This window comes from Thamnophis sirtalis, unplaced genomic scaffold (genome assembly GCF_051295495.1).
Source record: "Thamnophis sirtalis isolate CommonGarterSnake01/CBP01778 unplaced genomic scaffold, rThaSir2_p1.2 scaffold_1, whole genome shotgun sequence".
Classification (NCBI taxonomy): Eukaryota; Metazoa; Chordata; class Lepidosauria; order Squamata; family Natricidae; genus Thamnophis; species Thamnophis sirtalis.
In genome coordinates this window covers 124,859,207-124,874,318 of record NW_028261381.1, presented here as the reverse complement: position 1 = coordinate 124,874,318, position 15,112 = coordinate 124,859,207, and positions in this window count along the sequence as shown.

Below are 15,112 nucleotides of genomic sequence, written 5' to 3'. Positions count from 1 at the left end.
TCGTTTGAAGGGCAGTTCTCTCCCACTCCCTCCCGCCCCATGTGAAGGGCAAGCAAGACAGAAGTAAAATGCTATTCTGGGTACAGGTGGCAGGTGGGATTCCTTTCCACCTTGTGGCATTCAGGTGTACTTCACACGGGGTTCCTTCTCACCCCCCCCCCAAAAGTAACCTGGACTTTTAGCAGGAGGGATGACGCAACAGGTAGAATTTTAATAAATTTCTGCAGAACATTTTGCAAATCCGTCGAGATCTAAGGGGAGTGGTGCTGGCATTTCTCCAAGGAAGTGGGGTGTTCTACCGCCAATAAATAAGTTATGAAACCGGACTTCTGCCAACGATAGAACAAGGTAAATGGTCGTTTATCTTGAAATAACCTCACTAAGTGAAATTAGAAAAACAAGCCAAGGGGAAGAAACGGGGCTCTCGCCCCCAAGTCCCACCCTTTGAACTTCTGCCTTCCACTTCGAGATGCTAGCGCAGTTCTTTCCTAGGATTAGGTTAATCTTGAGGCGAACAACTTCTCGGCTCGGTGGATGTGAGGCTGATCAAGTTCTCACGATGTGCTCATTCATTTGGAAAGGAAAGGGATCCCCGCGCGATCCAAAGGGATTTCTCTCCACGCCTTGGAGCGGAGACGGGGTGGCCTACTTGACTGTGCAAGCACAGGCAGGAGTTAAAGTAAGATCGCCTTTAACTCGGTGGGCGGACTTTTTAAAAGCCTCTGAGATCTTACTCAGCTTCGAAAGGCCTCTTCCGTTTCAGGGGGAGGGAGCTGTGAGTGAGTTCGGAAGAGAGGAATCTCTTCAAATCTCTTCAAAGCAATCCCTCCACCCGATTCCTTTTAGGCTGGGAATTCAGGGCTGTCTTAACGGATGGGCCTGATGGGCGCTTCCCCCTGGGCCCCACGAGCATAGGGGCCCCATACTAATCTGTGTATGTTAACCCTTCAATGCACCTTGTATCATATAAATACAGCAACTATACGGCTTACTGAGTATTATTGTGTTTTTCAACACCGATTTTGTTGGATGTGCGAATAAAATAAATATATGTTTAATTTTATCGACCATTTACATTTTTATCCCTGTGAGTAGTTGTCTTAGGGTAACAGTACACTCCTAAGAACACTGTACAAAGCAGTACACTGCTTTACCCAGGGCCCATAATGCTGTTAAGACAGTCCTGGCTGGGATCTAAAATGTGTCCCGCCTAAGCCCATGTGCAGGAGGCATGCCTAGAAGTTGGAAGTCCTTGGCATTCATGCTGAATTATTCCGTGTTCCAAAACAGTTACTTTCCCCAAACTTAATTAGAAGGAACTTTTTTGAAATCAAGGGACCTTGCTTTATGAGTGAAATTGATTAAAGGCAGGGTATCGTCCTTTCCCTGTCCTCTTTTGTTTTGAGTGCATTTGAAAGGATTCTCCTTTGGCTAATGAATACAAACGAAATTATCAAAGTAAGTCGAGGGATACAACGCGAAGATCATCATTAAAGGGTTATCTAATATTTCACATTAAAAAAAACCACCCACTCTCACCATCCTTTTGCTTCCATTTTTAAAAGAAATATATAACACACACACACACACACATATAACACGTCCTTGTCTTTAACCTTTTAAGGCAACGGCTGTAAATATAAGATCTATACTTTCTTTAATAGATTTTCCTAGAAGCTGATGACAGAGAAACCGATTTCTTTTCTATTAGGCATTACTCCATCTTTGTTGAAGGCTTCGCAGAATGAGCGCGGATTAAGATTCGATTTGCATCTCTTAAGCTCCCTGTGTGGTCTTTGTCCGAAGCTTGTAACTGTTAAAATGACTTGTTCGGAAGCGTGTGGGCTCTCACCCTGGCGCTTTTGACAGAATGATTGAGAAATTCAGTTCGCCCCGCTAGGATTTAGCCCGCGGATTCCACCTGAACCTTAAGCAATTAGACCCTAATCTCAACGTAATCATAATGGAGTTAGGATTTCTTCTTGCACTTTGTATATTTCCATTAAAAGAATAATGAGGAGGAGGAGCATGAGAAGGAGGAGAGGAGAGGAGGAGAAACCTCCTAATTCCTTTAAACAGTCTTCTTTTTATGACCTCTCCCTCCCTCTCCCCGCTTTACGGGAATTCATTGAATGTGGAACTTGAGGAAGATGCCTCTCTTTTAATTGTCTGTTCCTGCAGAAATTGGCCTCATACAACTGAGTTTGTGGGATATGAAACTGCTGCCCCTTTATTACACCCTCCTCCCTGGAAATCTTGGTTCTGCAGTCCTTTACAACTTTCTTCGGAGTTTATTTGCACAAGAGTGGACCTCCATCCCTATTTAATTGGTGGGATTATTTTCAAATGCATCGGTGTTTAGGATAATGGATGCTCCAAAAGTTCTGGAAGGGTAGTGGGAGTTTGAATCTTCACCCCTAGATAGGCACATACTCATATGCAATGTTTATAAAAAGAAAAAAAATATATACAACCAAAGGAATGTTTTTCAATATTTTTTGAAGAAAATAAATAAATAAATGTAAATTAAACCCTTCGAGTTTTTGGAATCAGGATTATCAATGCTGATCAAAGACAAGTAGCTTTGAGTCCCAAATTTGGAATGGGAAATATGTTAGTTTGTCTATATATTCACATACTGAAAAAAGTACTGTGTGTAGGGATCACTGTGTATTCATGCAGAACTACTCTCACAGAATAATTATCATTCTGTGTATGATAATTACATACTTCTGTGTGTATATTACAAATGTAAGGTGGATTTTGATTTCCTCTTATTTCCTCAGAGCAGGATAGCTGTGTAGGGAAATAGCATATCTGTCATTATTTTTATGTTAAAAAAAACTTGAATTAATTGGAAACACATAGATACACACTTTTGCAGTTCCCAAAATCATTTATGCAAATGTTTTTCAAATCATATGTGTGCCCTCACTGGTGGTAAGACCAGAGATACATTTCCCTCCTCTCAAGATACATCACTTTCTAGCCATTCATCTTTTCTCACCCTCCCTCCTCCCTTTCTGAGGATTTAAATGCTGAAGCACTGGTATGTGGCAGGCCTTTTCCAAAATGCTGGGAATCCTTCCACAATCCTCCCACCTACCAGAGTTTGCTCTTCCATTTCAAGAAAGTTAGTGGCACCAGCCTGTGCATCTCTACCCTCCAGAATTTAAATATGTGCCATCACAGTTTTCAACATTTCCCCTTAGCTGACAGCAACGTTCTTGCTCCTGGAGTACTGCATTTATTTTAAGAATGAAAAAAACCTCAATAAACAACAATATGATGAGGAGGAAGAGGAAGGAGTAGGCTTTATAAGGATTATTATAGGCTGGCCTCACTTGTTTATTTATGAATAAATGGATTTAGTGGGAAACTGACTTTTAAGGGAGTCAAACTGCATTGCTTGTTGCCAGAAGTGACAGCTGAGTCTTGGTGGGTCTTTTCTTGTTAACATTGTTAAATAAGATGCAACTACTGCTGTTTTTCATATGGTTTAAGTATGATTTCCACTGGAGTTTTATTGTTATTTATGGGTCCTTGCCTTGCCTTGATTTAAACCAATCAAGCAAAATCAGAAAAGCTCTGTAAGAGGTTGGAGTAAGTAAATTAGGAATAAATATAGAATAGAGATTCAGCCTTAAGAAATTTAAGTACCAGTGAACAGATGCTGTCAAGGAGGAGGAACTGGCACACAATTTAGCAGTAATACCACAGCATCACAAATGTATTGATTGCTAGAAGTGAAAGGCTCTGTTAAACAATGCTATAAAAAGGCTTCTTGTTTACAGCTTCTGTCAATTAACCATGAACTCCCCACAACACTCAATACATTTTTTTTATTTTTTAAAGGATTTTACGAACCAAAATAATCTCTTTGTAAAATTGGCAATTTGGAAAAACCATTTAATATGTTAAATATAGAGGATGATAATATTTGAATTATAATTTCTTTTGAGGAAAAGGAAAACCACACACTATTAAAAAGTATAGTTTAGAACAGAAAGGAGTAAGACAACAAGACAAACAGCACTTGAATTCCATACCCCACTATTAAAGGTACTTGGAAAGCAGGGCAGAAGTTGTAATCTACTTAGCGGAGGAAATGCAACTTCTTTGTTTAAATAGTAATTTTATTAAAATTACAATTACAATGATAAAAACTAATACAAATTAAAACAAAAAGATAAAAAAGGTGCAAAAAGGAGAAAAAAGTGGTAAAATAGAAAAAAAACAAAAGAAACATATAAAGAAATGGCATTCCCCTTCATCACAATCATCAAAATTTTAGTAACTTACCTTCTTTAAAATGCAACAAATGAACTCTTCTGGCATATCCCATCTTTTATCTATAAAGAAATCTATAAAGCATCATCATAGTAACCATGATGATGCAGTGGTTAGAATGCAGTATTGCAGGTTGGTTCTGCCCACAGCCAGAAGTTCAATCCTGATGGTGCTCAAGGTTGACTCAGCCTTCCATCTTTCCTAGATCAATAAAATGAGAACCATATGCTGACATTGTAAACTGCTAAGAGAGTGCTGTAAAGCACTATGGAGTGGTATATAAGTCTAAGTGCTATTGCTATCATTTTAGTCCTGATTCAGCAAAATAAGGGTTACAACAAATAACAATTCAGAACAACAAGGAGGCGGGACTGACCTCCAAGATTGCTGTCGATATCTCTGCTACTGGAAGGTCCTTTTGGACCTAAACCATCCCATAGGGATGGTGATAGAGAAAGGCACGTCCTGCTGATCTCAGGGACATTGCAAAGTCCCTGATTGATACAGGAGAAGCTCTTTTTTCCTGCAACAGAGAAGCAGCCATTAAGCTGCAGAAGGTTGGGACAGCTCCTGAATGGAAAAAAAGCAGGTGAGAGAGTGTGTTGAAATGGTAAAATAAATTTTTACTATTAGAGAAGAGAACACTCAAAAAGAGTAAAATTAAAATTGAAGACAGAAGATAGTAAGTGGCAAATTAAGCCTGAATTAAACTTAGTGTGCTATCCTTTTTTAATTTTGTTTTTTTATTGATGGGATTTTTATTAATGAACTGGAACTCTATCTCAAACCTCAAAACATGGAAGAAGAAAAGGGAGAAAATCTGGCAGAAACAATGAGAGAAATTCTGGCAGAAGCATCAATGATAACTAAAGGCAAGCTGATGGAAGGAACAGATGGAGGGTTTCGAGTCTTTACAAGATATGCAATGAACAACAAGGTGCCAAGAGAAGTCCAAATAAGATTTATCAAGAATACAATTAGAATACAAATACTACAAATGGCAAGAGATATAGGATTGCACTACTACTGAAAGGACACAGGATGATGATAATGTTATAATAAAAATTAAGCTAAACAGTTAAATTTAGAGTATTATGTATAAAATAAAGTAAAGTAATAATAGTTATAGTCAAATAAATGATTAATAATGATAATAATGCATATATATATATATATATATATATATATATATATATATATATATATATATATATATATATATATATATATATATATATATATATATGCATGCTGAAAAGCTTTGTTATAAAAGATAAACAATTCTATATAGAATAGACTATAAAGATGTAATACTATTGGATGATTTCAGGATGATGTAATGAAATGCCATAATATAAATTTATTTTAAATTTAGAATACTTTACATAAAAAGGATGCAATAATAGCTATAGTCAAATGAATGTTTAATAATCATAATAATTGTATATGTTTATATTAGATTGATGATATGAGACTTTATCTAAATTGCAAGACTATTGTGAGGAAGCACAAAAGTTTTGTAACCAATCAACACACTGTAAGTAATTGGAGGAGGGTTTTTATACTCCGTGTGTGTTTATGTTTGTTTAAAAAAACTTTAAAAAAACCAACAAATAACAATATGTCTATTTTAATCTTGCGCAAATGAAACTACATTATATTCTGTAGGTGAAAAGCGGGCAGAGCTGGAGAGGGCAGAGTAAAACACATAATCAGTTTAGAGACCTTGTGTTGCCATAAGATATCCAAGTTTAGCACCTCCTTGAATTCCGTTGACCCTTATCTAGCACCAGTTTAGTGCTGATCATTAGTTGACTAGATTCTTGTGTAAATCATTGATGCTGCAATCTATGCAAATGGTCCTGATAGGAAAATTATTCAGATGATCCTTGGTTTGTTATTTGTATATTTCTTTTAATTATTAAGACATCTTTGTGTTTCTTTTTTATCTTAAATATTTTATTTCATTTTCATTTTCATTTTCATTTTGTACAATCACTTATATACTGTGCAAAGAAAAAAGGAAAAAAAAAAACCCCCCAACATAACACTTCATTCCCCCATACACCCTCTCTTCTCCCCCTCCAACTTTCCTTTCACCCCTCCAACATTCCCCTCTTCTACTTCCCTTCCCCCTCAGACATCTCCCCCTCCCTCCATTTACCCTCCTTACATTCCCTCTCACTCCCTCTTTACTTCTCCCTTCTCTTCCCCTCTTCTCCCCACTTTGGTGTATCCATACAATTCAATTTGTTTTTTACAATAAAAGTAGAAAAAGAAAAAAAGAAAAAGAAAAAAAAAACGGCAGTACACAAGTGAATTCTTATTGTTCTAAGGATTGAAACTGTAATTCCACCCTCCCCCCTCCCCCCTATAATCCCCCCTCCCTAACCCCCTTACGGCTTCGCAGGTCCCATGCCCGGCATAATTCTTTAACAAGCATTTAAGTATAATAAGGCCAACTAACTTTAAAATTTAAAAAAAGTAAGATAAAAGTATAGCCAAAAAGAAAAAGGAAAAATAGTAGAAAATAAGAAATAAAAAAAAAAAACACCCACACTCACACACAAAAAGGAGAAAGAAACAAAAAGGGTCATAAGCCCACTACATTACCACAGCTTCCCATTATCTATAAATCTTAATCAATGTGACTCATTCCAAATTTCGATTATTTTACTACTTGTAGGGTTTCAAACTATATTTGAGCCAGGTAAGTTGATCAATTAGAATTCCCCAACTAAAAATCTCCTTGCTTTGTCTATCTATTCAAACCTTTAATTTATCTCCTTTTTTATCCAAGTATCCAAACCTTTCTATAACACCATTAACTCAAATACTTCTTTCATTTTTCATTTCCAACACCTCCCTTTCTATCCTTACCCACCTCCACATATAAATTTTTTACCTTCCACCCTGCCTTTATCCATATCCACATAAGTATTTTATCCATATTCGTTGCTCCTCCCATATTTACTCCACTTTCCTGAAGATTCTCCGACCAAACTTTCTTAACCTTATATTGATATAGCAACTCAAACAAACATCAGCTTACGTTCTAGCCCCATGTAATCTAATTAAACTTTCGCTGCCCTTCCCTCTCCCACGCACCTCCCAACTCCGTTTGTCCCAAACCGCAACTCAAAAAGATCACAATTTCCGCTCTCTTCACCTAAAAGAATAGTTCATGCACAATTAAAGTTAGAGTTCAAACAAAATTTCTGTACAATATATGTCCCCAATCAGCAACGCTTCTTTCAGTCTCCATGTCTCATCATCGATATGCCACTTCTCCATTTTATCCCAGACGGAAATCATAAAGCTTTAAAAACATCGCTAGTCTTTATTCTTTAGTCTTCTGCCCTTCCGGAAGAGAAAAGCAACACGCTCCACCTTGTAGCCACGTGTCTCGCTGTTTGTCTTCTCCTTCTCCCTGTCTCTCCCCAGATCCGGATGAATCAGGAAGTCCCGCCTTCAGGGTCTCGTAGTAAAATTTTCGGGCTTCACAGACAGAGTTAATGCGGTGTTTTTGGTCGCCAAATGTAACTGTAATACCAGCTGGGACTTCCCATCTATATGAAATCTGAGAGTTTCTGAGTTCTTCGGTTAAGAAAGCATACTGTCTCCTTGTTCTTAACATTTGAAATGGTATCTCCTTAAAAACAATCAAGTCGTCCCCGTCAATTCTCAACCTCTTTCCGTAGAGCCTCTGTGTTATCTCATTTCTAGATTCCCTTGTAGTAAAGTATATTATTATGTCCCTCGGAAGCTGTCGCTGTTTTGCTACCCAGGAATTCTGGCGGTAAATTCTTTGAATCTGCCAATCAAAGTTAAGTCCCGGACTTCCCACCAAGCGGCTGAAAGCCTCAAAGAATGTCTGTTTCAGATTCTCCTGTTGGTTTTCACGCAGCCCTCTAACACGTATAGCAAAGGCAGACTTGTTATAATTTAATTTGACAAGTTCTTTTTGTGCAGATTCAATTTCCTGTTCTAACGTTTGAATTTTTGATATCAGATTAAGGTTACTTTCTTCCAAAAGTTCCAATTTGTCCTCCGTTTCAGCAATATAATCTGTCATTACTGTCATTACTCCGATTATATCCTGCTTTGCCTGAGCAATTTTAGCATCAAATTCATCAGATAAATCCGAAATCAGTTGATTAATCTCCTGTCTGAAATCATTAAGCGTTTTAAGAAGGAATTCTTGTGTTAGCAAATCTCCCGTGGAGGGTGTAGGAGGCGAGGGTAGCGACTTCCTGGCAGTTTTTGGAGATATATTATTAAGGAGGCGCTTCTGTTTAAGTTTGGGAGCCATTCCAGAATAAAAATAAAAGACAAGCAATCCAGCGAGCCAAAAATCAAAGTCTGTGCTCCCCTCAGATAATCTTTTAGCAATTAGTACGGAGAAGCCTTCAGGAGGGTAGGGTCAGCTAGCTGCGTCAGATCAAGCACAAAAGCTACGAGATCGCCATCTTGTGACGCAGTTAAAAAAAGAAGAAAGGGAGCCTTTTGGGAGATTGAAGCTGGTATTTTAAATAGTAATAGAGAAAGTTCCTCGGGAATGTTCCCCGCCCGAATTGGCTTTTAAATAGCTTAGTTTTGTCCTGGGGGGGAGGCAATCTGCCTAGGCTGCAAAAAAAAGCAGCGCGGAAAACTGGCCGGAGTAAAGGCTCAGCTAATGTTGAACCTCTTCTCCATTCACAGCAAAAAAAAAGCTATGAATTACAAAGAGATCCTAACGACTGACCTTCTCCCTGCCCCTTTCTGCCAGAAAGGGGAGATATCTATAGATCTTATAAGATATACGAACCAGAGTCCTGGCAGGAGCTTTACTTAGCTCCCGACGGCGGCAGCCCCTCCCCTCGAAGCCCCTCTTTGTGTTTCTTTTGTAGGTCCAGCTTAACATCTTTTTTTCATGTCATTCTTATAGTGTCATTTTAAAATCCACTTTCAAAACAGCCTCAGTTTTGCAAGGTAAAACTTTTCTTCCTTAACATCTTTTAATGACAAGTTCTGCAACCAAACAAGACAGACACAGATTTCAACGGATAATTAGAATGGCAGAAAAAACAATTGCTACCAACCATCGAGGACCTGTACACTGCACGAGTCAAAAAGAGGGCTGTGAAAATATCTACTGACCCCTCACATTCTGGACATAAAGGACAGTTTCCCCCTGAATGCCATCATTCTGCTAAACAACTAATTCCCATAACACTGTCAAATTATCTACTGTATTACTCTTCCTTCCTAGTACCTATCTCTTCCCACTTATGACTATAACCATGTTGCTTGTATCTTTAAAATTTATATTGTTTTATTTGTTTGCTAGTATAATTTGATTGCTCATTAGTAACCTATGACTATCACTAAGTGTTGTATCTTTTGATTCTTGATGAATGTGTTATATTTTATTTTTCTTTATGTACACTGAGAACATATGCACCAAAGACAAATTCCATGTGTGTCCAATCACACTTAGCCAATAAAGAATTCTATTCTATTCTATTTAAACACAATCTATCTATAGAGACACACACTATTAAAATTAACTTCTGGGTCCACTGCTCAAAAGTATTGTTCAGTATGTCCAATGTTAAAATATTTTGCTTTGTTCTGTATCAGTAAGTTGAATTTGACTGTCTTTCTTTAAACGTAATTTTTAATTCCTACTAGTTCTCTCTAGTAGCCAATTATTAAACTACATATCAGGCCCAAGGAACCAAGAATGATCTAGGGAGTAACATCAGAGTTTCTTTATTGTTGTTTGCCTATAGGCAGAATCCCACAATTTCTAGTGAATTCTGCATTAGTTCCAGGGTCTCAAAGATATTATAGTATATTATACACATCATTTCTCCACTAAACTAATAGTACAGGGAAATTATCCCTTGCTTTCAGAGACAAGAACAAATCATCATGATATATGTATAAAGCACATTACAAGCTCAAAGGAACTTCAGAGAAAAGCAAATAAAAAAGCTGCAAGACTTTCCAAGACAGCGTTAAATCCTTTGGAGCCAGAATAGAGAGAGACAGATGGACTTAGGGGTGACCATTATACATAACTAAAGTCATAATGCAGCTGGTGAAAGGGTGAGAGCCAGTTGATGTTGTTTGTTTAAGATTCACTTAGTTACATACTGTCTATGCAGGGAGAATGGAGACATTTACCCATCATGCTGGAAATGACAAATGTGCTTGTCTTATTCTTTACTAGCTCGATGAGCTTTGATCAGTCACTGTATGTATTAAGCTTTCCTTTTCTGAATACCATTATCTTGAAATCTCCAGAACCATCTAATCTTCTTGGCCTAAAAACCCATAAGCTATGCACCATCTTTTTCTCTACTTAACACTACTGTAAATTGCATCAGCTCTGGAAATGTGCCATTTTTTCTAATTTTTGCTAGCTTGAAGATGGATTTGATATGATGAGAAAATGTTACATGGACTGAGGCATCCAACTACAAGTCAAGTTATTTTTCCTACAGAGCAGAAATGGTGCAACAGCTTGATATACTTACATACTGAACTTCTTTTATTGAGAATATTTGTAACCTGCTTTTCTCTAACATGTTTTTGTCTTTTTTCTTTAGGTGTCATTGTGCTTCAAAATTACAGAGACTTCTGAGTAGGCTGAAGATAGATAACCCCATTTTAAAAATATATTTTTACAATGCTCATCACAATTACAATTTTACTATCGAGCATAGTTATAGTAAACAATGTATTTAGTTATGAAACTGATTATTGGATATCTAGGGAAAGGATCAGGATTACATAAAGGCATGACTGAAGAAGAATCAAAGCTGAAGGAAGTCATTCTTAATATTATTGTGAGACAAAACAAAAATTTGACCACCTCAAGATGTACGGTAATATATGCAGGACAAAGTTGTCAGTCTAGAAAATACATATCATTGCAAGTTAGTGGAAGTTTTCCCGGGGGAGCAGTAGCCACAACATAGAAGTAAAACACATACTTTGCAACAAACAAAAAAAAGGCCGAGGGGTGAAATGCTCTGAAGTCTGCTACCAGTTCGCTTCGCATGCTCATGTGCACCACAGGCGCTAAGAAGCCTTTTCTGAGTCTGCAAAGGTAAGTAGAACAGCAAGGCGGGGGGAACAGCTGTGCTTCACAATTTAGATTCACTAGAAAGCAGGATTTCTTGCTTTCTAGCGAATATAAATCGCATGGCACAGCTGATTGTCATACAGCTGATCATGGGAACTTTTTAAAAACTTTTCTTAGCATTTTTTTACTACCGGTTAGGGAGAACCGGTAGTTAAAAAGTTTTTTAAAAAGTTCTGACGATTGCGCGGCACAGATGATTGTCGCACAGCCATTCATCAGTATTTTTAAAAAAACATTTTGTAGCATTTTTAAACTACCGGTTCGGGCGAACCGGCCTAAACTGGTAGCATTTCACCCCTGAAAAGGCCCTACTTTCAATTTCTGGTATCTCCTAGAAAAAATAATTGGAGAAGTGCTGATAGACAAAATATACCAAAGGTTTGGCTCATTGTAGGATAGTTTCCTATGTTCTAAGTAAATAGGTTATGCAATAATGTCAGAAAATAAAGAGCAATGTCTTTTCCTTTCCAAAGCAATATGGACATTTCTAACCATTTCCCACGATGTAGATTAAGGCTGGATTAGTTAAAGACTGGATGGAACATAATAAGAGACAAGGAATAGAAGTATTATCATACCATGAGGGGTATTAAGCAGTAGCATAATCTGCTTTCTAGAGTCACAAGGGCTCTGCCACTAAAAGCTTTCAAGAAAAGTTTTGAGCCCTTTGTCTGAGATGGTTAGAGGAGTCCTGTGTTGGGGAGGGGATCACCTTAGAAAATTTCTAAGGTTCATTCCAACCCTATTTGCTTACGAAAGTCAAACCCAGCGAAGCATTAGCAGAAGGAAAATACTGCACTTCCAGTGTTGATCATAGACTTTGAAACTGAAATCAAAGCTTTGTTTTCCTCTTAGCAGCTGTACAGTATGTTAAGATGAAAATAGGTACACATAGAAACCCATGTAAGAAAATACCAGTATGTAAATCAGAAGCACAGAATAATTCTATAAAAATGATCTTTAACTGAGGCAGCTTGGGGCATCCAGAAACAAGTGCCATCAAGTTCAACCAGACCTCCTCCTGGGTACACGAAGAACGTTATCTACTCCAAATGTAGATTAGAGCTGTTGATCCCATTTGTTAAGGCAATCATTTATTGGCATTTATTGAGTATTTCCCATATATGCAGACACAAATACCAGGGTAGATTTTCATTAGGATGAGCAAAGCAGTTAGGAGGTGACAAATTAGGATTCATAATAAGAATTACATTCCCTGTGTCTCAGAGATGGTATTCAGCAGGTTCTGACCAGTTCTGGAGAACAGGTAGTGGAAATTTTGAGTAGTTCAGAGAACTGGTAAATACCAGCTCTGACTGGCCCCACCCCAATCTATTCTCTGCCTCCCGAGTCCCAGCTGATTGGGAGGAAATGGGGATTGTGCAGTAACCTTCCCATGGAGTGGGGAGGGAATGGAGTTTTTACAGTATCCTTCCCCTGCCATGCCCACCAAACCACACCCACAGAACTGGTAGTAAACTTTTTTGAATTCCACCACTGCTGTGTCTGCACCCTTCTATGCTAACCACCTTTCTTCTTGCTTCTTGCTTCCTATCACCATTGTGGAAGGAAGGGGTAACTGCCAGTGTTGTTCCATGGTATCACAGAAAATCTTTTCATCTCAAGCAACAAAATCCCTGATGTACATTATTATTGGCACATCATTCTTCTAGAATGTAATGTAGGCTTTTCTGAAGACCACAAGCTGGAGAAGAAAGAAAGAGAGTATGAAGGACATTCTGAAATCCTTGTGGTTTCAGTTCAATAGAATAGTTCCAAGTATAAAAGTGAAGGTATGAATGGCCCATATCCACATGATGAGGCTTTATTTTCAGTAAAGTGACTGGCTGCATTTAGAACAGGTTTTTTTTAAAAAAGAAAGCAAGAAAACATATTTTTGAATACAGCCGGATTTACTTCTGAGCAAAACTGTAGAGGATAGTGACACAAAGACTATAGAAAACATGCTGTTACTTGAGTCACATTTTTATCTGGGTAGTTATATAGCTGTTGGGTAGTTTAAAATGGAATTGTGATTTATTTAGCTTGTTGAAAATCCTTTGTAAGTGGCATCATGTCATATTGACCTATATTGGCTGATGTGATATAAGTTTTGTTTATTTACTGGAATGAATGAAGTAAATGGATTTACTTTACCTTCAGCATCTCTAAACATATAGAAGATTTTGTAAGCAATAGTGTTCTGTATAGAAGTAAAGAGGTTATGCGGTAAAAAAGACTTGGTGGCAAAGGCAGCTATGTGTTTAGACTCTGGATCCTGATGGCCAGCGACCTCATGGCACAGCCAAGAAAAGGTGGATGGATCATATCAAGGAGGACATGAAATACATAGGCATCACCCCTGGATTGATCCAAATGGATGGCTTTACCAACAAGTGACCCTGCCATAGTGCAGAAATAATGCTAGGAAGAAGAACAAGTGTTCTGCATAGAAGACCTGAAGTTCACATATAGGCCATATGGGACCCATAAGCACCTAGAAGCTGATGGGCACCACTCTAGGCATCTGCCTAGCTTCTTATCACCCTGGCATTAAAAAAAATGATATGAAAAGCTGGTGTGCTGCAAAGCAACACACATGACTATTGCTAAGAAGGTGTCTGGCATGAAACTCACAAGTATCATCCAAAAGAGTAATTGTGGAAGGCTACAAGCAAGTCCATTGCTTGGAAAATGATGCGACTGGAAAATAGAACATTCTGTAGAGTGGATTATAGGCATGGCAAGGAACATTGTCATTCATTTTCCTTCTGAGAAATGAGAATTCTAGGACTGGACCACCTGCCTTGGCAGCTCAATTTATGAGACAATTGTTTTTGTCCAGCTCAAAAAATATTGGGAAATGGTGCCCTGTTCAACCTGTGACACGATCTATTTCATCAGCATGTTGCTATTTGTTTGCCTTTTGTGCCTCATTGTCCCCTACATGCAGATGTGATGTTAAATAACACACTGGAAAATCTGCAGTTGCAGATTTGACTAAAGCTGCTTATGATACTATAGCACCAAGGTCAATCTTTGTACAGTCCAAAAATGGTGATACTGATCTTCCCAAATTCAAAAGCAGTCTGTAGATGTTGTATAGATACTCAGAGCAAGCATAATCCCAAACTGCTTTCTTCATCAAGATTTCTAGACTAGACTAGATCAAGATTTTATTGTAGACTATGCTATATATATCTACTAATTATTTTATATATATATATATCCATTTCTTGTTTAGTTTTTGTGTTAGAGCAAGATACCGCATCACATTGTATAATTTTAAAAGAAGGAACACATAAATACAATTCTTAATTCCTGCTGAGAAAATTCTAAGACACATATAAATATAGGATTATCCTAGCATTGGAATTCTTCCTGAGTAATCCCTGTATTTCGCTGATAGTTAATATTCCCAAATTGCAATGATAATTATTCCCTTGGCCCTCTGTTCTTAAACTGGGTGCAGGAGTTTTACTTTAGGATTCCTTTCCTGTTGATCCTTGGTCGTGCCCATGATTTACCATGAATTATATGACTGATTGTAAGAAGCCCATATTCCTTCATAAATATATTTATCTTTTTCCTTCCCATAAGCACAGTATCATAAGCCCTCCTCAAATTACTTGTGCATTTTATGCCAAAGAAACTGTAGGAAACAAATTTTATTTATGCCTCTGTCAA